We start from the raw sequence: 24,409 nt of genomic DNA, 5'->3' as shown, positions 1-24,409 counted from the left end.
CCAAGCAGTGACTTGGAAAGATGTAAATCATCAAGGCATATGACTATCTGTATAACTTTCATTTCGTGTTATCATCTCATGAATGTATATTGATCTCTGATTAATGAAAGCATGCCATTTCAATTATACTTCCGCTTATGAGATAAGTTTATTGTATTTATTTTTGAGGCGTTACATTATTTGAATAATAACTTTGCGTCTACTTAATAAATTATTATCTATATGCATATTTGCTTCTTCTTCTTCTTCTTCTTCTTCTTCTTCTTCTTCTTCTTCTTCTTTTTTCCCCCTCCCTTTTGAGAAGCATATTAATTTGCTTCTTGTAGTAAAAAAAAAAAAGAAAAAAAAATCATATTTGCATGAATTAATTTATCTAATAATATTTATTTTGTCTTATACTTATAATTGGATATTATAAGATTAATAAGTAATTTTCAATTTCGGATGGACCATTTTGATCAAGTGAGTCATTTGGCTCATACTCGTACCTAAGTAATTTTTTTTAATAATAATTTATAAAAATAGCTTGTTAATATTGCAAAATAAATAAATAATAAGCTTATCGAAGTTCCATTACTTAAAAATTAATTTCAAGCATAATAGAGTTACGTTATAATTTTAACTCAAGGTACTTACTTGACTCATATTCTTACATAATAAAATAAAACTTATGATTATTGGATCGGGTTAATTTTTTTTATAAATAATATATATTATATATGAATGCCTTATAAAACAAATTAGTTGCATTATCAAAACTGGTCTATGGTGGGTCCCACGGACCCTAAAATTATCTCAAATAGAGATTTAAACTCAAGAGAAACCCAACCTAATAAAAATCAGATAATAGTAAGTTAAACTATTTTTTATACTAAATTTGAAGGAAATTAAATATTTTACATTGTACACTACCAAGAATTTAAAGAAGTAAAATATTATGGTAAAATTAGCAATATTTAAAAAGAATAAAAATTTGAGCATTCAGTCCATAAATCCAATTTTGATTTTTTTTTTTTTTTCAAAGGTCTACACTCTAAAATACTTTATACAAGGACAAATTTCTGTGAAATGACCAAACTATCATATATATATATATATATATACTGTTATTAAAAGTGAACACCTCACTTGTGTCTATGAATTTCTTTCTCTCCTTTTACCAAGTGGCCTCTCTTCTTGCGCCAAGTGTCAATTTCTCCATCCAAAAAGAAAAAAAAATTAAAAATAAAAATTAAAAGAGGAGCACAAGATTGTGAACATAAGATCATTCACTTAACTTACTAAAAAAACATTTTCATCACTTAAACAATATAGAAAATATGTTATGAATTCAAAATTAAAATTTATATTTTAAGCACACCCATCGAGTGGGCTCACACCCTAACACACACACACACACACACACACACACACACACACACACATATATATATATATATATTATAACGGGTGGAAAGTTGAAACAAAACCAAACTTTTCTCTCTCATCCCCTTTCTCTCTTTATCTCTCGCCAAATACCACATCGTCGCCTTCTCATCTTACTCCTCCGCCGCTGTCGCCGTGACTGCCGCGACCACCATTATAGTGGTAACGATGGTGGTAATGGAAGTGGAAGTGGTGGCGGTGGTAGTGGGAGTAGAGTGGTGGGGGTGGCATGATGGTGGTGGTTGTGATGGTGTGGTAGTGCTAACTGTGGTAGTGGTGGTGGTGGTGATAGTGAATTTATAATAATGTATATTGATACTTATATTTAATATTTATAAATTCAATCAGAATTAAGTAATTTTATATAACTTCAAGTTTTCAAGTGATATTAATTGTGATTATTAAACAGGCTTAATTGATTATTACTTATAATACATTTAGTTTTAAATATTGAATCAAATTATCAAACACTCCCTTAATAAGAAATGACAAGTAAAAACTTTATGAAAAGCTCCAGCGAATAAATCATCTTCAGTTCACTTTTTACGTTGGAGGATGTTGTTTGAATCTCCGGTCCACTTTTTATAGTCAAACTTTGTTGATCAAAAATCTTATCAATTTTTTTTTCTTATTATTGATTTTATATATATATATATATATAAATATATATTTATATAAAAAAATTTGACTATAAATTATTTCTTCAAATGTCTCCTCTAATTTGCATTATCATTAAAGATATATTATATCAAATTAATCATATATTTTTCTTTAATAATTTTAAAATTATTTAGGGTGAAGTATCAATAAGTCTCAAATAGTAATCTTATGAACTGTTTGATATATATATATATATATTTTTTTTACGGATCCCAAAGTTTTATTCTAGTGTGAATTACATAAAGAGCCAAATATAAACATGCGTGTATTATGTGTTGAGAGACAAATATGAATTTTCTCATAATGTTGAAATTACAAAACGTAAATTTTTTTTTAAAATATTTTTAGTATACTTTTTCTAAATGTAACAGTCCAATGTAACACATTAAAAAACTCTGTAGTATACTTTTCTCAAACGTAATAACGCAACATTCCAAAAAAACTCCTTAATGTATTTTTTTTCCAAACATAACGCTTCAATCAATGTAACACACAAAAACTCTTTAATGTAATTTTTTCAAATGTAGCATTCTAATGTAACACTCCAATATAACACTAGAAAATCACACTAATAGAAATGCAGATTTCAACACTTGACAGTCAACACTTTAGCCACTAATCCCTCCAAAAAGAATCTTTTACACCTCATCTTTCCATTCTCATCCCAAAAACGAATAACAAAATTTGAAAAATGAATCACAAAAAGGCATTTTCTTAAACTCAAATGGCACTAAATCAAAAAAATATAACTTTTCAAAACAAAAAGGATTAATTGAAAACTGTTAGTACTAAATGGATTAACATTCTCCCATATGAGATTTATGGGTAAAATTTTCAATTATGTAAGGTTAAATTACAAATACACCCCTGAGGTTTGCTTAAAGTATAAATTGTGTGATTTGAAAAATTACAAATATTTGCATGTTAGAATTTTTTATTTAACAAAATTAACTAAAAAAATAAAATTCATAATTGCCCTCCTATGCAATAATAAAATTACCTAAATTATTAATCGAAACATATTTATAACATCATTAAAAACTGTTAATTAACTTGATGATTTATTAATAAAATGGGTGATTTGTTATGAAATTAGAAATTTTAGGAGGTTGAATGTAATTTCTAGAACCACCAGGGGTGATTCGTATTTTAATCAAATCTCATGAGGTGTATTGGTAATTTATCCATTATTTAACATATATTATTATTATTGATAAATTTTTATTTTATTTTATTTTACATTGAATATGAAATCTTACAATTCGCAACATAATTTTACGATCCAATCCAAGAGTCTCTCACAATGGTTCGATTTTAATAACGTTGGTCTACCAAGTTTAACAAACTAGTAGTGTTACATACACCAATTAGTATATCAATTAGTGTACCGACGTATGCTAAGGCATTGTCATTTCAAAATTATGGACCCCATTCATCATACGAATTATAAAGATTTAAAACCTCTAAAATTATATCAAATCATCTATTAAGAGCATCCACATCAAACTAACTAAAATCATTTTTTAGCTAAATTAGTGATACTTTCATCAAAAATGGACTGCATCAGTCTCGCTACTGTTCATCGCTAATATACAAGTGCTACAGTACCTCGGTACAACAAGCGAGGAACTGTTCATCGCTACAACACGGAGATTAGTATTACCGAACGTTTGCCCAGAAGTCCGGCCGGTCAACGGCCTTTTTTTTTTTTTTGCATTTTTTAAGAATTATTTGGTTGGTAACTCATCAATTTAATTAAAAAAAAAAAGAAAGAACAATAAACATAATAAGAAAATATTATTTTAATAAAATTAAGTTAGAATAGAGAGTTTGATACAGTAAGTACTGAAGAGGTGACTAGCTAAAATAGTGAAATAACCTTTCTAGCTATAATTTGACTAAAAATTTAAAAAAGCTAATACACTAATTAATATATCAATTCATACATATAATTTTATGATTAACCAAAACGTGCTTCACTCATCAAGGAGCACTTCACCAATAAGGCCGGCATTGAGCGAGGTATGACATGTAAAAACACATTTTATGGAAAACTGGAGCAGGAAAGATCCTCTTCATACTTTATGAAAAGCTCTAGGGTGGAAAGATCCTCTTTAGCCTTCTTTTTATATTGGAGAATGTTGTTGAATATGTGATGCTTATTACGGATCTGATTTTAATTATTTGAATTGTTTAGGTATTAAGTTATATTTAGTTAAAATTTTAATAGTAATATTATAAATTTAAGGGAGACTTATTTATAAGTCTTTTTTTCAGACACTTATACTAGGCTAAGTCCTGTATAATTTCTTATAGAGTCTCAAGTCCTATTTAGATAGGAATGTATTCCACAAGATCCTATAAAAATGTAACTTGACGTGATACTTACATAAACGTAACGTAACGTGACACCTACATAAACGTAACATAACGTAACACCTATATAAACATAACGTGACACCTATATGTAACGTGACACCTACATAAACGTAACGTAACGTGCCACGTTACGTTTCGCAAACTTAATGAGTTTTTATTTTTTTAAATTGAATGTGAAAATGTTGTTGGTATCACGTTACATTTCATATAAATATGATTTATGGTAACATTCAATTTCCTATATAGGAAATTGAATGTTTCCATAGATCATAGGTGTCACGTTACGTTTATGTAAGTGTCACGTTACGTTACGTTTATGTAGATATGATCTATGGTAACATTCAATTTTCTATACAGGAAATTGAATGTTGCCATAGATCATAGGTGTTACGTTACGTTTATGTAGGTGTCACGTTACGTTACGTTTATGTAGATATGATCTATGGTAACATTCAATTTTTTATACAGGAAATTGAATGTTGCAATAGATCATAGGTGTCATGTTATGTTTATGTAGGTGTCACGTTACGTTTATGTAGGTGTCACGTTACGTTACGTTTATATAGATATGATCTATGGTAACATTCAATTTCCTATATATGGTTTTACTATTATTTATGATATTAACAACTAATTTGAGGGTAAATGTATCAACAAACTTCTCACAGGACTTATGAAAACATAAGTTTTTTAGTAGGACCATATGTAGCATAAGTCTCCCTAATAGGACTTATAAATAATTTTTCTTAAATTTAAACTTAATTACTCAAAAATTATTTTAAATTATCATCTTGTGATTCATATTCATTCTATACATAAATCCCACACTACACTAATTTAATCTCCACCACATAACTATTCACCCAAAAAATTCTAGGTGAATATGTCTGGCACCATAGCATTTTTCAAATTTTAAATTGATTTGAAAATTACGATCATGTAATTTCTTTATAGTTATCTTAAAAAACAGTTGTCATTCATTTTTTTTTAAAAATAAATATGAATTTATTTAAATTTGATTATTGGATTTTTTTCCATAGAGCATTTCACACCCTATAATGTGAATAATGGAGAAAACTAGTATAGTAGTATTATATTGATTAGTGCCATCCTATTGATTATCAATAACATTTTATTATTAAAATTATTGATTGACACACACGATGCGTGTTAAATTTAAATAAGTAAAAATAAAATAAAATATTTACTATATATTGTATGCCAATCAAGTGGTAAAACTTTTCTTATGCAAATCTAAGATCTAATGTTTAAGTCTCATTTATTTTTTGTGTTAATATGTGACATAAGAACTATCGGTTAGCACACGCGATGTGTGCACTGTGATGACCAAGAATAATTATTCGTTCATTCTCTTTTGTTTCCCATTGGGTTGTAGTGTCCGGAAGCTTTGGTTCTCAATCAAAAACCTTGTTTTCATCTTTTGGTGATTGACTTTCACTTGTTCTGGAAAGTGCGGGGTCGGGTCCAGAGTGCCCAAGGTTCGAACCAGAAATTTTTGGGCTGCTGGTCTAGGGCCGCACGTGCAGAGTCGGGCATCACATGCGGGGGGTGAGGCCGCACATGCGGGGAGAGGTGAGGTTTTGAGGGTTGCACACTGCCTAAAAGGCAGGTGCGGACTGAGGAGCTGCAGGACTACCGCACGTGCGGGGAGGGCGCTCCGCACGTCCGGGGTTGGGCACCGCACGTGTGGCAATCTGAGCAGTCCAAATCTCTGTTTTTTTTTCTCTCTTTTTGGTCGTGTATGTAACACATTTTTGGCATTTCCCTCTCACTCTAAAACTTATTTTTCTCCTTCTTCTCTCTAGAAACCCTCACCAAAACACTAAAAGTCCTTGATTCTTGCTACCCATTGGGTCTAGATCCATCATCATCTCTCACTAATCTTGAAGATCAAGCTAGGGCTTCACATTGTGTAGTGAAGGTCAAAGATTTCTACACCATTTGATCCTAGGGTTTCATTTTCTTCATCAAACCTTGAGGTAGGGTTTCCTTTGAGTTATATATATATTTTTGCAAGTTTGATTGAATTTGTGAGCTCATTTTTGTCTAGTCCGAAAATGGGTTTTTAAGGCTCAAGAAATTGTTGATTTTGTAAAAGAAATTTACTCTTGTTACTTTTTAAAGACTTCTCATGAATTGTTGAGCCATATGGGTTGAGATTAAGGTACTTACAGAGGTTTTTGAAATGAGATGGGGAAGGGCTAGGGTTTTTGCAAAGAACCCTAGAAATTTGGGGATTTTGGGTCATATGGGCATAACCTATGGATTTTCTTTCTTTCTTGTGTTCAATGAATGAAAGAGTGTAGATTTTACCATATCTTTTGTTAAACAGAAATCTTCTTAGTATATAAGCAATGACAAATAATTTTAACATTATTACTTAACACATGAACATGTATAGTTGAGAAGTGGCAAATTGGTGGGTACCATGGATTGTGGAAAATGTAAATTCTTGGAGATTAATGTTGAAAAACATCTCATGTAGTCTTGAAGAGACTAATTTGTTATGAATTGTGCCATGGTAGTCAAAGAGGATAAGAAATGTTTTGTTGTATACAAATGCTTGAACATATACATATTTACATTGATGAAGAATTTCTTAGCATATGAGAGATTTTGGAACATGAGGATGACATTTACATATTGTTATGGTTTGAAATGATCAAATGTTGAAAGAACACATAGTACGGTTAATTATTGCATTGGCATTACGAACATCTTGCATATCATGAAAATTAGTTTTAAACATTGGAGCTTCCAATGAGAATGAAATATTGTGATTGAAACTATGGAAACGTTGTGGGGTAAATACGTTGGTAAGTCTAGTTAGGGGGTGTAGATGAATTGATAAGTTGGCCTGAGTGTCTGGGGTGAAAGACCGAAAACATGGGCAGAGGAGGTACCATTTCCCTTCTGGTTAGCAACCGGTAAAGTGGGGTTATTGGTAGTGCTGGTTGAGCCCATTTGCAGACACCAACCTAGGAATTATCTGATTCGTATTTACCGCCCCTAATGATTAAAATTGGAGGTTGAAATTGATGAGATTGCAAAATGTTATTGAAAACATGGCAATTTTCAAGAAAAGCATGACATGAGATCATCTTTGAAATGGCATTGCATGGCATTTGCATTTGCATTAAATGATGGAAATCTTGCATAAATGTATATACTTTGTTAAGGGTTCTTGTCACGCCCCCAAACCGCCCCTAGTAGTTTGGTGCCGTGATGGCCAGTAACCCGAGGTTACCGAAGGCCGTCTTACAAAAATCACACACAATCAGAGTATGAAATATGGGGCTTACAAGAGCGGAAGCAAAATATACATATAAACCGAGTTGTCCATGAGAGCCGTGCATAAGTCCAATGGAATGCCATACATCAAACATCTTTACAAGTCTTACAATTTTAGATACAACAAAATGGAACACAAAATACATCCTGACCAAAAGGCTTCTCAAGCCGACATATGCCAAAACAAACAAAGAAAACATAAGCCGAGAAGCATAATCTTCAAGACGATGCAAAACGCAAATCCAAAACATGTCGGCAAAGCACCCAAAACACATCGGCAATCACGTCTAGGCCTCAATGCCTTCTTGTTCATCACCTACATATATATAGAGAGGGTGAGCTTGGATACTCAGTGAATGATACTAGAAATAAAGGTTTTGCATGATTGATATCCAAGATTTCTTTCAAAACTATACATAGCATACTTTTCGATCAAGAGGGAAATCAAGTTCATTTGCCGGCTTTCATGTTCCTTGGATGTTAATAACATCTACTTATTTCAAGGGGTGATGACATATCAAGACAAGAGTTTCAAGACAAGCTGTGCTGCGAAAGTTTAGAGTCCTCTAGCACTAAGGACTGTCAAGACAAGCTGTGCTGCGAAAGTTTATAGTCCTCTAGCACTAAGGACTGTCAAGACAAGCTGTGCTGCGAAAGTTTATAGTCCTCTAGCACTAAGGACTGTCAAGACAAGCTGTGCTGCGAAAGTTTATAGTCCTCTAGCACTAAGGACTGTCAAGACAAGCTGTGCTGCGAAAGTTTATAGTCCTCTAGCACTAAGGACTGTCAAGACAAGTCATCAAAACAAGGTAGCATTTGATATACAAAATAGGGATAGTCATTCATGCTAGATCAAGTACTTTTCAAAACAAGGCAAGACGAGATTTATGAAAGCAAGTGTAACATAGCTTTATTAAAAATACCACTCACATCGTTTCTTCACACGTCGGGGTCGAGACAAGCCCAAGTCCTTAGAACACGGATCTAACGGTTCGATCTCTAGGAATCAAGCTTGAAGATCTACTTCTCTCTCAAGAACTCTTCTCCCTCTTCTAGAGCTTCTCTCTCTCTACAAGGCAAGTTTATGATACCAAATGATAGTTTTCTATACCCGGTTCTGGGGTTAACCCTCTGCTGAGACACGTGGCGGCGACTGGTTGGGTTCATCCTGAAAAGGTGGCTGACAGGCCAGACAAAGCATGGTGGAAGGGTATTCAAAAAGCAAAGCGGTATGGGCTCTCTGACGGGGCAATGACATCGGCTAACAACAAGGCGTATCTAACACGCTACACAGAATGACACTCCGGCAAGGGGTGACATCGGCTAACAAAGACTTCGGCAACTAAGGTGACAATGACCTCGGCTAGGAAGGACAACACTTGACTAAGCTGTGCCACATCTTGGCCTAGATGCGCCACACGTCGGCCTAGGTCATACCACTTCCAGGACGAGATCACTTGGGTGCAAGGTAACATCTCGGCTAAGGTGGTCAAGGCAAGGACTGAGGTCGACAAGGGGTTTCAAGATACTAAGGCCAGACTAAGGAAGACCTCGGCATTGAAATAACGTCGGCTAGAGGCAAGGCGTGACCTAAGTTTTAACATCAAGGAAGGAACAAGACAAGTACACTACGCTTAGACAAATCACAAGGCTTCAAATCAAGGCACGAATCTCACTTGTTAAAGCAAAACAAGTCACAACACACACATGCAAGCTTAACAAGTCATAATCATGCAAATGCTCATGAACATGATTAAGATGAAAAAATGTGGGTTCTTACAGTCTACCCTCCTTAAGGAAGTTTGGTCCCCAAACTTAAGTTACCTTGACCTACGAATAACTCCGGGTAACAGATTTTCATCTCCTCTTCCTTTTCCCATGTGGCCTCCCCGCCATAATGCTTCTCCCATTCGATTTTCACCATCGATATCGACTTGTTTCTCAACTGTCTCACTTGTCTGTCAATAATCCTCATCGGTTTCTCTTCGTAGCCCAAGTCTTCATTAACTACAACCCCGGAGTAATCTATTACATGCAGTGGGTCTCGGATATATTTTCTCAGCATCGAAACATGGAACACACTGTGGACTCGACTCAAATCTGGTGGCAAAGCAAGCCTGTAAGCAACGGTGTTAATCCTCTCAAGAATTTCAAATGGCCCAACGTATCGGGGTGCAAGCTTGCCCTTCTTCCCAAATCTCGTAACTCCTGTCATCGGCGAGACCTTCAAAAATACATGGTCCCCAATTTCAAATTCTAACTCCCTCCTTCTTTGATCGGCATAACACTTCTGTCGACTCTGTGCAGTCTTAATCCTTTGCTGAATGAGTTTGATCTTTTCAGTTGTCATTCGAACCAATTCGGGGCCAATTAGAGCTTTGTCTCCCACTTCAGTCCAACATATCGGCGATTTACATTCCCTTCCATACAAAGCTTCATACGGCGCCATGCCAATGCTGGCTTGATAACTGTTGTTGTACGCGAACTCTACTAATGGCAAATGTGATTCCCAACTTCCCTGGAGGTCCAACACGCACAGTCTGAGCATGTCTTCGAGTGTCTGAATCGTTCTTTCTGTCTGTCCGTCGGTCTGGGGGTGAAAGGCTGTGCTAAACCTCAACTCTGTCCCCAAGGCTCCTTGTAGACTCTGCCAAAATCTAGAAACGAACTTCGGATCTCGGTCTGACACAATGGACATCGGCACACCATGAAGCCTAACGATCTCATTCATGTACAATTCGGCAAGTCGGTTGGCATTGAATGTAGTCTTGACAGGCAAAAAGTGAGCTGACTTAGTAAACCTGTCAACTATAACCCAAATGGAATCCATACCTCTTTGCGTCCTCGGCAAACCCACTACGAAATCCATGGAGATGTGCTCCCATTTCCACTCAGGAATTGACAAGGGTTGAAGAAGTCCTGCTGGTCTCTGGTGTTCTGCCTTCACTCGCTGACAACACAGACACTGGGATACAAACTCGGCTATCTCTCTTTTCATGTTTGGCCACCAAAAGGTCCGCTTTACGTCCCGATACATCTTGGTGCTCCCTGGATGAGCGGCAAATTTGGAACTATGGGCCTCTTGTAAAATCTTCCTTTTTAACTCTGGTACGTCGGCCACGCACAATCTTCCTTCAAACTTAAGCACCTGATTCTCTATAGTGTATCCCGGCCTCGGCTTGGTGACGAATTCATCAGTTACCTTCTTGAGGAATTTATCCTCCCTCTGACTAGTCCTCACTTCCTCAATAATAGTTGGTTCCACCGAAACCGCTGTCAGGCACGCCAAACTTCCAACTAACTTCCTGCTCAATGCGTCGGCTACGGAATTTGCCTTACCTGGGTGGTACTGAATCTGCATGTCATAATCCTTCAGTAGCTCGAGCCATCTTCTCTGCCTCATATTTAACTCTTTCTGGGTGAACAAGTATTTCAGACTCTTGTGGTCGGTGAAAACTTGGCAAGATGTTCCGTACAGGTAATGACGCCAGATCTTCAGAGCAAAAACCACGGCAGCTAACTCCAGGTCATGGGTAGGATAATTCTTTTCATTGGGCTTCAATTGACGAGACGCGTACGCTATGACTTTACCTTTTTGCATTAAAACGCAACCCAAACCTTTGTGTGAAGCATCGCTGTAAATCTGAAATTCCTCATTAGCTGATGGTAGTACCAAAACTGGTGCTGTAACCAACCTCGCCTTCAGCTCCTGGAAAGCTGATTCTCTTTCGTCGGTCCATTCATAAGCTGTTCCCTTCTTCGTTAGTTGTGTCAATGGCACTGCAATCCTCGAGAAATCCTTTACAAACTTTCTGTAATAACCTGCCAAACCCAGAAAACTACGAATCTCGGACACGTTGGTCGGCGTCGGCCAATTCACAATGGCTTCAATCTTACTGGGGTCAACTGATATACCGTCTTCATTAATCACATGCCCTAGAAACGAAATGCTGGAAAGCCAAAACTCGCATTTACTTAACTTGGCGTACAACTTCTTATCTCTCAAGGTCTGCAGGGCAAGTCTCAGATGATTCTCGTGCTCGCTCGCACTCCCAGAATAGATCAATATGTCGTCGATAAAAATAATGACAAATTCATCTAGGTACGGCTTAAAGACTCTGTTCATCAGGTCCATGAATGCTGCTGGGGCATTGGTTACTCCGAAGGGCATCACCAAAAATTCGTAGTGGCCATATCTTGTCCGAAAAGCAGTCTTCTCGATATCCTCGGCTTTAACCTTCAACTGGTGGTAGCCCGACCTAAGGTCAATCTTGGAAAAGACTCGTGCTCCTCGTAGCTGATCAAGCAAATCATCGATTCTTGGCAATGGGTATTTGTTCTTAATGGTCGCCTTATTAAGTTCTCTGTAGTCAATGCAAAGACGAAGGGTGCCGTCCTTTTTCTTAACAAATAAAACGGGTGCTCCCCACGGTGAAGTGCTCGGCCTGACGAATCCCTTATCCAACAATTCTTGTAATTGCGATTTCAGTTCTCTAAGTTCAGCTGGAGCCATTCTGTAGGGTGTTTTGGAGATAGGTTGTGTTCCTGGCAAGACGTCCACAGTAAACTCTATTTCTCTATCGACAAGGTGGCCAGGCAACTCAGTCGGAAAGACGTCGGAGAATTCCTCCACAACGGGTATGTCGGCTAACTCAACATTTCCATTCAGATCACTTAGTATACTGCATAAGTAACCCTTACATCCTTTTTGGATCAACTTGTAGGCCTTCATGGATGAGATTAAGTAAGGTGGGGGTACAACTCCTTTACCCTGGAAAATGACCTCAGCTTGACTTGGGGTCTTCAATGTGACGTTCTTAGTAACACAATTAATGGATGCATGATTCGCCGCTAACCAGTCCATTCCCAATATAACATCGAAGTGAGTCATGTTTAATGGCATCAAATCAACTAACAATTCTACACTCTCAATCATAGCAATACACGCCCTATAAATGGATGTAACAATCATATTTCTCCCAGATGGGGTAGACACAGATAATACATAATCAAGGGGTTCTAATTCTCTATCCAACTTCTCGGCGAATATAGTGGACACAAATGAATGCGTAGAACCCGAATCAATCAGTACGTATGCATCTTGAGAACAAATTGAGAGGGTACCTGACACTACCGCCTCGGCATTCTGGGCGTCTCCTGGTACTAATGCAAAAACTCTGCCCTGCCTCGCCTGTATTCCCCCGATGTTATTCTTCTGTGTAGAGCCCGAGGTGCTTCCATTCCTCTTCCCATCAGCGGTCCTTGCTTTCGGGCAGTCCTTCACGCGATGGCCTATCTCGCCACACTCATAACAAGCTCCCGTTGCCCAGCGACAAACCCCGAAATGTTGCTTTCCACAACTCGCGCACATCGGCTTGGCGTTACCTTCCTGATTTGAGTTGCTGGAACTGTCTGTGCTCATTCTCTTCTTGGCATTGAACGGAACTCGGCGACTATCATAATTCTGTCTCTTCCTCTGACCCTCACTTGAACTCTGGTATCGGTTTAAATTAGCTTCAGCCAGGATGGCCTTGTCCAGTACTCCGGCGTACGTCGGCATATTGAGCATATTGACCCGATCTTGTATCGGCCCACACAACCCACTTTCGAACTTCCTCGCCTTTCGATACTCGTCATCAACCATATGAGGCGCATATCTCGCCAGTTCAGTAAAGGCACGATCGTATTCTGCGACCGTCTTGTTCCCTTGGACCAGATTCTGAAACTCCGTGGTCTTTCGGTCTCGGACGCTGAGGGGGAAATGCTTGTTGTAGAACAACTCCAAAAATTTTGCCCAAGTCAAACCCGGATTGCTTTCTCGGACCATCATCCACCACCTACGAGCATCGTCGTCTAACGTGAATGCTGCCAGAGATACCTTCTGAGCGTCTGTACTGGGGAAAACTTCAAACAACTTCTCCATCTCTAAAATCCATGCCTCGGCTTTCATTGGTTCTATGCCTCCCTGAAATCTCGGCGGTTTCATCTTCTTGAACTCTCTGATTAGAGTTATCGTGTCGTTCCCATACAAAGCTTGCTGCGGAGGCACTTGTGGCACCGGAGGGGGTGGAGCTGCATATCGGCCATTCGTCTGTTCGGCATGCATAGAAGTGGTACCAGTATCCTGCGGCCTAGATTGCCTCTGCTCACGAACCAAGCCTTCGACTAACCTTTCCAATCTCTCCAACCTGTCTTCCGATCGATCTCGGCCAACCGGGGGTCTACCTCTCCTCATGATGCTAGGGGGGGGAGATGCAAGATGAGACTTTAAAACAACTAAACAGATAACACATATGCAAGTAACGAGCGTCTAAGCCAAAACGAGGCACACATAGTCAAGTAGCAAGCAATATGATGCAATCTTAACTTTCTTCTAAGGGAAATCCTAGGCTCTCTAGAACTCAAGGTGTGTGATTAACGTACTACAAGGATCTTGTGCTCTGATACCAATCTGTCACGCCCCCAAACCGCCCCTAGTAGTTTGGTGCCGTGATGGCCAGTAACCCGAGGTTACCGAAGGCCGTCTTACAAAAATCACACACAATCAGAGTATGAAATATGGGGCTTACAAGAGCGGAAGCAAAATATACATATAAACCGAGTTGTCCATGAGAGCCGTGCATAAGTCCAATGGAATGCCATACATCAAACATCTTTACAAGTCTTACAATTTTAGATACAACAAAATGGAACACAAAATACATCCTGACCAAAAGGCTTCTCAAGCCGACATATGCCAAAACAAACAAAGAAAACATAAGCCGAGAAGCATAATCTTCAAGACGATGCAAAACGCAAATCCAAAACATGTCGGCAAAGCACCCAAAACACATCGGCAATCACGTCTAGGCCTCAATGCCTTCTTGTTCATCACCTACATATATATAGAGAGGGTGAGCTTGGATACTCAGTGAATGATACTAGAAATAAAGGTTTTGCATGATTGATATCCAAGATTTCTTTCAAAACTATACATAGCATACTTTTCGATCAAGAGGGAAATCAAGTTCATTTGCCGGCTTTCATGTTCCTTGGATGTTAATAACATCTACTTATTTCAAGGGGTGATGACATATCAAGACAAGAGTTTCAAGACAAGCTGTGCTGCGAAAGTTTAGAGTCCTCTAGCACTAAGGACTGTCAAGACAAGCTGTGCTGCGAAAGTTTATAGTCCTCTAGCACTAAGGACTGTCAAGACAAGCTGTGCTGCGAAAGTTTATAGTCCTCTAGCACTAAGGACTGTCAAGACAAGCTGTGCTGCGAAAGTTTATAGTCCTCTAGCACTAAGGACTGTCAAGACAAGTCATCAAAACAAGGTAGCATTTGATATACAAAATAGGGATAGTCATTCATGCTAGATCAAGTACTTTTCAAAACAAGGCAAGACGAGATTTATGAAAGCAAGTGTAACATAGCTTTATTAAAAATACCACTCACATCGTTTCTTCACACGTCGGGGTCGAGACAAGCCCAAGTCCTTAGAACACGGATCTAACGGTTCGATCTCTAGGAATCAAGCTTGAAGATCTACTTCTCTCTCAAGAACTCTTCTCCCTCTTCTAGAGCTTCTCTCTCTCTACAAGGCAAGTTTATGATACCAAATGATAGTTTTCTATACCCGGTTCTGGGGTTAACCCTCTGCTGAGACACGTGGCGGCGACTGGTTGGGTTCATCCTGAAAAGGTGGCTGACAGGCCAGACAAAGCATGGTGGAAGGGTATTCAAAAAGCAAAGCGGTATGGGCTCTCTGACGGGGCAATGACATCGGCTAACAACAAGGCGTATCTAACATGCTACACAGAATGACACTCCGGCAAGGGGTGACATCGGCTAACAAAGACTTCGGCAACTAAGGTGACAATGACCTCGGCTAGGAAGGACAACACTTGACTAAGCTGTGCCACATCTTGGCCTAGATGCGCCACACGTCGGCCTAGGTCATACCACTTCCAGGACGAGATCACTTGGGTGCAAGGTAACATCTCGGCTAAGGTGGTCAAGGCAAGGACTGAGGTCGACAAGGGGTTTCAAGATACTAAGGCCAGACTAAGGAAGACCTCGGCATTGAAATAACGTCGGCTAGAGGCAAGGCGTGACCTAAGTTTTAACATCAAGGAAGGAACAAGACAAGTACACTACGCTTAGACAAATCACAAGGCTTCAAATCAAGGCACGAATCTCACTTGTTAAAGCAAAACAAGTCACAACACACACATGCAAGCTTAACAAGTCATAATCATGCAAATGCTCATGAACATGATTAAGATGAAAAAATGTGGGTTCTTACAGTTCTCTACTGAGTTTTGTGCTCACTCCTATGGGAATTGGTGCAGGTAAAGATGTAGTGATTCCGCCGAGCTGAGGGCGTGGATATGTTTTGAGAAGAGTAGATTACTCTTTTATGTTGTTGTAAATTTTTGTAAAGCCAAGGGCTAACATGTATGGGTCCGATGGATCATTTTGGTGTAACCAAGTTCATGCCTTGGAATTTGTAAGCCCTTAAGGGCCTTTATTCATTTTGGTTTAATGATTTCACATGCTATAGATTCATGTACTAACTTTTGATGAATGTATATTCGCATGTGAGATTACTTTTGTATAAACATTTGAAGTTATGTAATAGAATATGGTGATTACGACCTTCCGGTATCTCTTGTGTATCGGGGTTATTATTTAATGATTGTGGGTTGATGTATTATATTTATGTTGGATTATTTCGGGGCATTACATGTACAATTCAAAGAAATAAAAGAAAATTAAATTACTTACTATATAATATATATGTTGTGTGTTAGTTGAGTCGTAACTTTTATCTAATTTTTTTATTTTATTTTTATTTTTATATATATAGTAAGTATAAATATAGATAGATAGAAGACAGAATGAGGAAAAGAAAAAAAATCAATTAATTGGAGAAAAAGCTATCACTCGGAAAGTTTTCATGACAACGTGTTTGAAGCGTCAATTAGGAATTGTTGACACCACAAAATGTGAACATATGGAAAAAGACTACATGGAAAGTATGAGCAGTGAAAAAAAATAAAAATAAACAAAAAACAAAAACAAATTAACCACCTACAACAAACACTTCAACATGCAAAATATAATTTTATAATGATGGGTAACAAACACTATAATATATTTAATTTTTTTTCATCAAAATGATTCATAGTATTATTTGTCACAAATAATTTGCAACATTTATAGCACAAAACCCAAAGTGAAAATTTTAATTAGGGCCCTTAATAATTTTTTACATTGTAATTTTTTTTTTGGGAGGGGGGGGGGGGTTTTAAGGTCCCTGGTATTATGATTTTATAGCATAAAGGACACTCAATATTTTTATAATGTCTAAGGTCCCTCAACATCAATCCAGAGAAAATTCAATCCAGTGAAATTCTTTGGCCCAAACCCAGAGAAAATTCAATTTAATCCAGAGAAATTCTTTGGTCCAAACCAGAGAAAATTCAATTCAGTGTTATTCTTTGGTAAAATTGGACTGATTAAGATGGAGCCCACTGATTCACTGAATTCAATTCAGTGAAATTCTGGAATTTTCAATTGAATCAGTGAAATTCAATTCAGTGAATCAGAATGAGAATGCTCTGAATCAGAATGACCAACCAGAGAAATTCACTTGTAAACCCCTTGAAACAATGAAAACATACCTGGAAACATAGCAAGCCATTTAATCATTTGAGCTTCAAGTCCAGATTTCAGCCTTTGTAACTTCCTGAATTTATTTCAAATTCTACACAAGAGTTTACTTCATTTTTGTTATCTACAGTTTGATGGCTTCAGTGACTTGGATACATATTCATAGAGAAAATCTCATCACCAGAGAATTTCTTTGGATTGAATCCAGAGAAATTCTTTAAAACCAGAGAAATTTTCTGCATCACCAAAAAAAAAAAAAAAAAAACAACAACCTAAAACAATGGCTTAAATTATTGAATGTCTTTGCATCATCCATTCATCCATCAATCCCAAAAACCCAACTCAGTCAAATCTACAATTAACCAACTTTCTGCATATTTATCAAGTTCCTTTTTAATTCTGTTTTTGGTCTTTGAAATTTCTCTGGACACTTCAACCCAGTGAAATTCTCCCACCACCTCACTGTAGCACACAAATAACACACCATGACGCCCACTGAAATGGGTTATTAATATGGAATAGTTTATAATTAATTCATAGACATTAGAATAGATTGAGGACATTCTTATGCATTCATCATCAAAATAAATATTTTCATTATTCAATTTCTGCCCATAGTGAAAGACTTTTTCATTAACCAGTAGACATAAATGCCCACTGTTATATTCCCCAAACCTACTGTGATGATTCCCAGCATACATAAAAGGTCTACATAAATATATGTATGTATATGTGTGGGTTTTTATGGTAGTGAATTGAAAGAGAGGAAAAAGGCATGGGTTTTGGATGTGTATATATATAACTATACATATATATGTGTATGGGTATGTATAGCTAGTTCGGCTGTGAAATCTGGTTGCTTTCATAGCACTCACTCTCAAATCTGTGTGTTTGAGATTACCATTACACTATAGCACTCACTCTCAAATCTGATGAGTGAGTGATATATATACATATATAGAGAGAGAGAGAGAAAGGGGGGGAATACAGAGAAGAGAGAGAGAGAGAGAGAGAAGCGATGATGGCAACCGGAGCTGCTGGAGGAGGCGGCGAATGCAAAGTTGCGGGAGATTTTGTTGTAGATGAAGATCTGGTGCAGATTTGGTGCAACTGAGACGACGGCGATTCACGGCGACGGCTGAGCTTCGCCGATCTGACTTCGTCCCCTTGCTGCGCCGACGACCCTGGTGGAGCATTTGTTGTTGGGCTCAACCCACACCACGGTGTATGGTTTCAGGAGGGAAAGGACTGTTTTTTCGATCATCTTCATTTTCTCTCTCTAGAAAGCTCTGGGTTTCTCTCTCTGTATGTATGTATGTATGTACATGTCTGTGTGTAGTGAACTCTCTGTGTGTGCATGTTTGATCGTGGTGACGAGTGAGAGTAGACAAAAGGAAGAGGACTGAATTTCTCTGTGATAGATGGGAGGACCTTAGACATCAAAAAATAATTTTGTGGATCTCTTCCATTACGAAAAGTGGGAGAGGGACCCTAGACTAATTTTCCCTTTTTTTTTTTGATATTATAATTTTTATTTAAAATTCATTACATTTTCAATCAAAATAATTTTATTTATTATATTGATACTAACGTGAAACCCGTATTATGCATGCCCTTAAACAAATAATTAAAATTTTATTTTTGAATTTAAATAGTGACAATTTTAAAAGTTAAAGGTAAAATGGTTAAAATCATGTAGATTAAGTTGTTTTTAAACTACACTCTAATGAAATTTTAATTGTGTAACCAATAATGTCATATTTTAAGTATTATCTAACAACTTCAAGGGGTTGGCCTAGTGGGTGTAATTTGGGGTCTGTTAGTGTACTCTCTCCAGTTGTCAGATTCAACTCTCATTAGGTGCTATTAAATCCTTGGGGGCATGCCTACAGGTTTTACCTGAGATTTGTCCGATTCACATGATAGGGACACTTTGCATATGTTCCAGAATTAATCGAAATACGCATAAATATTAAAGCAACAAAAAAATTTCATTTAGAATTAAAAGTAAATATATTGTTTCAAGTCAATTTCTTGTCCCATAGCAACGTTCAAATTTTAATTTACAATTACATATTGAAACTCAAATTAGAGAATCAAATGAAAGAAAATTAAATAGAACTGACCCATTTTCCTCCACTACCTATAAATTATTTCACTAATTTCTCACCGCTTTCAATTGCCTTTTTTAGTCTCTTTAGTCAGCCACCCTTTTTTCTAATGCCTTTCTCCAGCCACCTTTACGACTTTCAACCCAACTCAACAATTTGCTAGAGCTGCTGACTATATTCTCCAATCTATACCCTATTAACTAATTAACTCTTTGTGAATAACACCATCAAATGTAGTTTTAAATTTTTTTATAAAAAAAAAATCATCAAATGGTTATTTTTAAAGTTAAAGGAGATTTTTGTAATTTATAAAATATCATGGAATGGTTAGGCTATAGACATGGAACACATTGTGAATCATAGCTAAAGCAGGTGGTAGAGCTAATTTTTAAGTCATATTACCAATCCTCTCAGTGATCTCATATGGTTCTACGAATCTAGGTGCGAACTTTCCCTTCTTTCCGAACCGCATGATACCCTTCATCGGCAAGACCTTCAAAAACACAAAATCTCCAACGTTCAACTCAACCCCCTTACGTTTTCTATCAACATAACTCTTCTGACGACTCTGTACAGTTTTAATACGTTCCCGAATAATGTTCACCTTCTCTATGGTCTCTTTTACCAACTCTGGCCCTAAAAATGGCACATCTCCTACCTCCATCCAACAAGCAGGTGATCGACATGGCCTCCCATACAAAGCCTCAAAAGGTGTCATCCCAATACTAAAGTGATAGCTATTATTATAAGCAAATTCCAGCAATGGCAAGTGTTCTTCCTAACTACCACAAAGATCGAGGACACAAGCTCTCAACATATCCTCCAAGATCTGGTTTACCCGCTCAGTTTGCCCATCTGTCTGAGGATGATAAGCCATGCTCAGGTCTAACCTAGCACCCAAAGCATGCTGAAAACTCTCCTAAAACTCTGCCACAAATAATGGATCACAATCTGAAACTATAGAAACAAGTGCACCATGAAGTTGCACGACCTCCCGAATATACAGCCTAGCCAGTTTATCCGCAGTACGATGAACACTGATAATGAGCATACTTGGTGAATCGATTCACTCTCACCCAAAGAGATTCATTGTCTAGCTTAGACCGAGGAAATCCATCCATGAAATCCATAGAGATGTACTCCCATTCCCAAGTAGAGATCTCGAGAGGCTACAAAAGTCCAAACGGTCATTGGTGTTCTGCTTTAACCTGTTGACACACATAACATCGAGAAACATACTCTCCTATGTCCTTCTTCATACCTTCCCACCAAAATGTTCTCTTTAGGTCATGATACATCTTAGTCCCACTAGGGTGAATTGTATATCAGGACCTATGAGCATCATCCATAATCTCTTTCCTCAATTCAACAATATTAGGTACACACAACCTGCCCCTGAATCGTAATCCCCCAATCTAAGTCCACAGACCAATCAGTAGGACAATCATCTATCAAATCCACTACAACAACAATGATTGAGACCCCATTTTCTTGAAGACCCCCACAACCCCCTTTGGATCTCAACCATTGATGGTGTGTGCCCCACACATATATGAGTGGGTCTTACATATACATCAATGGTTGAGATCCAAAGGGGGTTGTGGGGGTCTCCAAAAAAAGGGAGTCCCAAGCATTTTTCTAAAATTAATTCAACAATATATATGTATATATATATAAACCAAATATCAAAATTAACTTTAAGATTGGTTTGAAAATATGTTATTTTAGTAATTTTTTGACTCACTAAAAAAATTATACATTTGGCGACTAAATTTGGCAACCAAAATAAATTTAGTCACCAAAAGTGTCAATTTTGGTGACTAAAAAATATATTACTCGGTGTTGGTTCAAGGTTTAGCCACTATATTAATTTAGTCAAGATATGTTATTTATTGGCAGCTAAAAAAAATTAAGTCGCTAAATATTAAATAATAGGCGACTAAAAACTTGTTAGTCAGCAATAGTCTATAATTTAGGCTAAGAAAATTTTAATTTGGTCGTCGTATGCAATTATTTGCCGACAAAAGAAAGTTTTGTTGCCAAAGACCAGGCATATTTTTTGGGTTACTCGTTGCCGACCAAAGAATTTCATCGCCAAATATGAGCTTTTCGTGACTAAAAAAATGTGGTTGCCGTATAATAATTGTTTGCCAACCAAAACAAAAAAATAGTAGCCAAATGATACTTTTGGCCACGAAAGTGTTAGTCGCCATTAAAAAATATTTGGCTACAAAAGGTTTTGTCGTGACTTACATTACCTTTTCCAACAAAAAGTAGTTTAGTCGCTAAAAGTATAAAAAAAAATTAAAGGGAAAGGAATTAATATTGGCGCCCGCTTCGCCGTACACTTAAGCACATTTTGCCCTCTGTTCTGTGTCACACACACAAAGAACAAAGTCAACACCAAACCTTACCCCCCACTTACCACCGACGGGCACCACTGTCGCTGGCCACCGTCGCTCACCACCAGTGCACATCGCCACCGGCACCACTGCAAATCACCACCGCCACTGTTGCGAATCACAATTTCTCTCTCTCTCTCTCTCTCTCTCTCTCTTGCTTCCCATTTGTCACACTTTCTCTAGGGTTTGTATGATTTTTCAGGTTTATTTAGTGTTGATTTCTTAAATTGGTTTGGTTCAACTAGTTTGATTTCTAGAGTTTTATGGGTTTGATGTCCAAAATAGGTTTGATTTTAGTGGTTTGATACCTTTCCCCCTCTTTTTCCTTTTCTCTCTCATCAGTTTGAAAGCCCTAATCCATTGATTGTGTATTTATTTGCATGTATGGCTGGTAAAATACGATTGTATATTTATTGACCATGGTTGAATATTCTAATTGGAATTTGATGCTATGATGCTATAATTGCAATAGTATTAAAAAAAAAAAAAAAAAAAAAAAAAAAAAAAAAAAAAAAAAACTTGAGTCACATTTTCAAGTGGTTACATAAAACTTAAATGTTCAATTAAACCGCCCCCCCCCCCCCAAAAAAAAAAAAACAAAAAAACAAAACAAAACAAAAAACAAACCTTGAAAAACATTCATATATAGAGGTTTACCAATTTATATTTGTTTTTTCTATTTAATTGAATCATAATTCAACTTCCAAATAAATGCAATTTCATTTAACATCAACAAGAATCATACGAAAAACAAATTAAGGCATAAAGAAAGAAAGAAAAAAAAAAAGAATAGAACTTACTTGAACTTATTGCAGTAAGCATGGTTTCTGGGATAAAGATGGAGAGGTGTAAGAAAGTGTCAAGTGGCAACATAGTATCAACCTCAGCAACATCTCCACATGATATTGCCACCCCAATGACTTTATCTGATGAGACGCAGCCGCCAGATGATACACAGACAGTTGGCGTAGGTAAAATCATTGAACTTACGAATTGTCAAGTATTTATAATATTGTTATTTGGCAATTCAATTAGATTGTCAATTATTTGTAATATTTGTAGTTGAAATTTATGATTATTTGGCCGTGTTTAACTAGAGCGAACTAGGTCAACTCGTGTACGAGGACCTACACTAGGAAAAGGAGTGCAAAAAAAAATTGCTATAAAAAAAGGCAAAAAATTGCATGTGTATATGTATGTCAATCGGCTATTGAATATAATCACTAGAGGGAATGCCACCCCAACAACGAATGAGTTGAGACTGCAAATTCGAAAATTGTGCCCTCTTAAAGGCGTGAAGTCATGGAACAAAATTGATCAAAGTACCAAAGATGCTGTTGTCCAAGCTGTGCTAGTAATTATTGATCTTGTGATAAATGCCCTAATTACTTATAAGTGCTAAAATTAATTACTCTAATACATCACTTCTTATGCTTGTAGGACAAGTTTGATATCGGTAAGTATTTTCATAGTAATGAACAAGCTCAAAAGATCGTTCATAGAAAGGCCTACCTCTTGTACAAGAATTGGAGATACAACCTAAAGTAAGAGAGATACAACCTAAAGTAAGAGTTCCTCGAACTTCAGGAAGAGGGTGTTGATGAGCCCTACAGTCATCCACCTACGAGAGTGAGCTTGGAGGATTGGAAACATATGATTGATGTCACTAGGAAAGATGCATCTCATTTTGTAACAAATAAATATAAATGACTCTATTGATTTGACATTGTATTATGCCTTGATATGTAATAATTGTTGAATAATATATATATATATATTTTGAAATGATCAAAAGCTGGTAAAGCAAACAGGAGTATGCTACCATACAATCATACAAGTGGATCTTGATCATTTCCAATAGCAATTCCGATTATGGTGAGAAATTGTTCATCTCAAGATATAGAAATCACTTTCCCTGTTTCAAGTTTCTCTTATACTTTGTGCAATTTTTCATCTTGTTATTTGAAATAAACAGGTAGATGAGAATGGAGAACTAGATTTTCCCAAATTTTATTCGAAATTGCATAAGTCGATAAAGACTAATGACTGGATTCATCCCACATGTGCTGAGCTACATGTAAGTATTCAACATTGACACCAATTGTATTTAATATTCTTTAGAAGGTGGACAAAATTTCTTTCGTTATTTTTTTCTTTCAGTTTAATAGTACAATTTTTTATTTTTTTTTAATGGCAGGATGAGATGGTGAATTTACAAGTGGCATCCACCGAAGCAGGGACGCCATTTATAGTGATTCCTATTTTGACCTGACCCCTTTTGTATTTTGGACTCGGGTTTTGTGGTTTCGTATTGTTGTTCATGTCTTATTCCCCTCATACTTCCTTGAGTTTGGTTATTAGATTGTAGTGGCTGCGTTTGGAATAGGTTGATTGTTTGTTTTTCAAACTTTTGTTGCCCATAATTTTACTCCTCCGCTCAAGCGGCCCTTCTTGCGCTCGAGC

The sequence above is a fragment of the Camellia sinensis genome, chromosome 4 (assembly GCF_055761805.1).
Source record: "Camellia sinensis isolate YWXY chromosome 4, ASM5576180v1, whole genome shotgun sequence".
Taxonomy (NCBI): domain Eukaryota; kingdom Viridiplantae; phylum Streptophyta; class Magnoliopsida; order Ericales; family Theaceae; genus Camellia; species Camellia sinensis.
Note: the sequence above shows the minus strand (reverse complement) of the source record.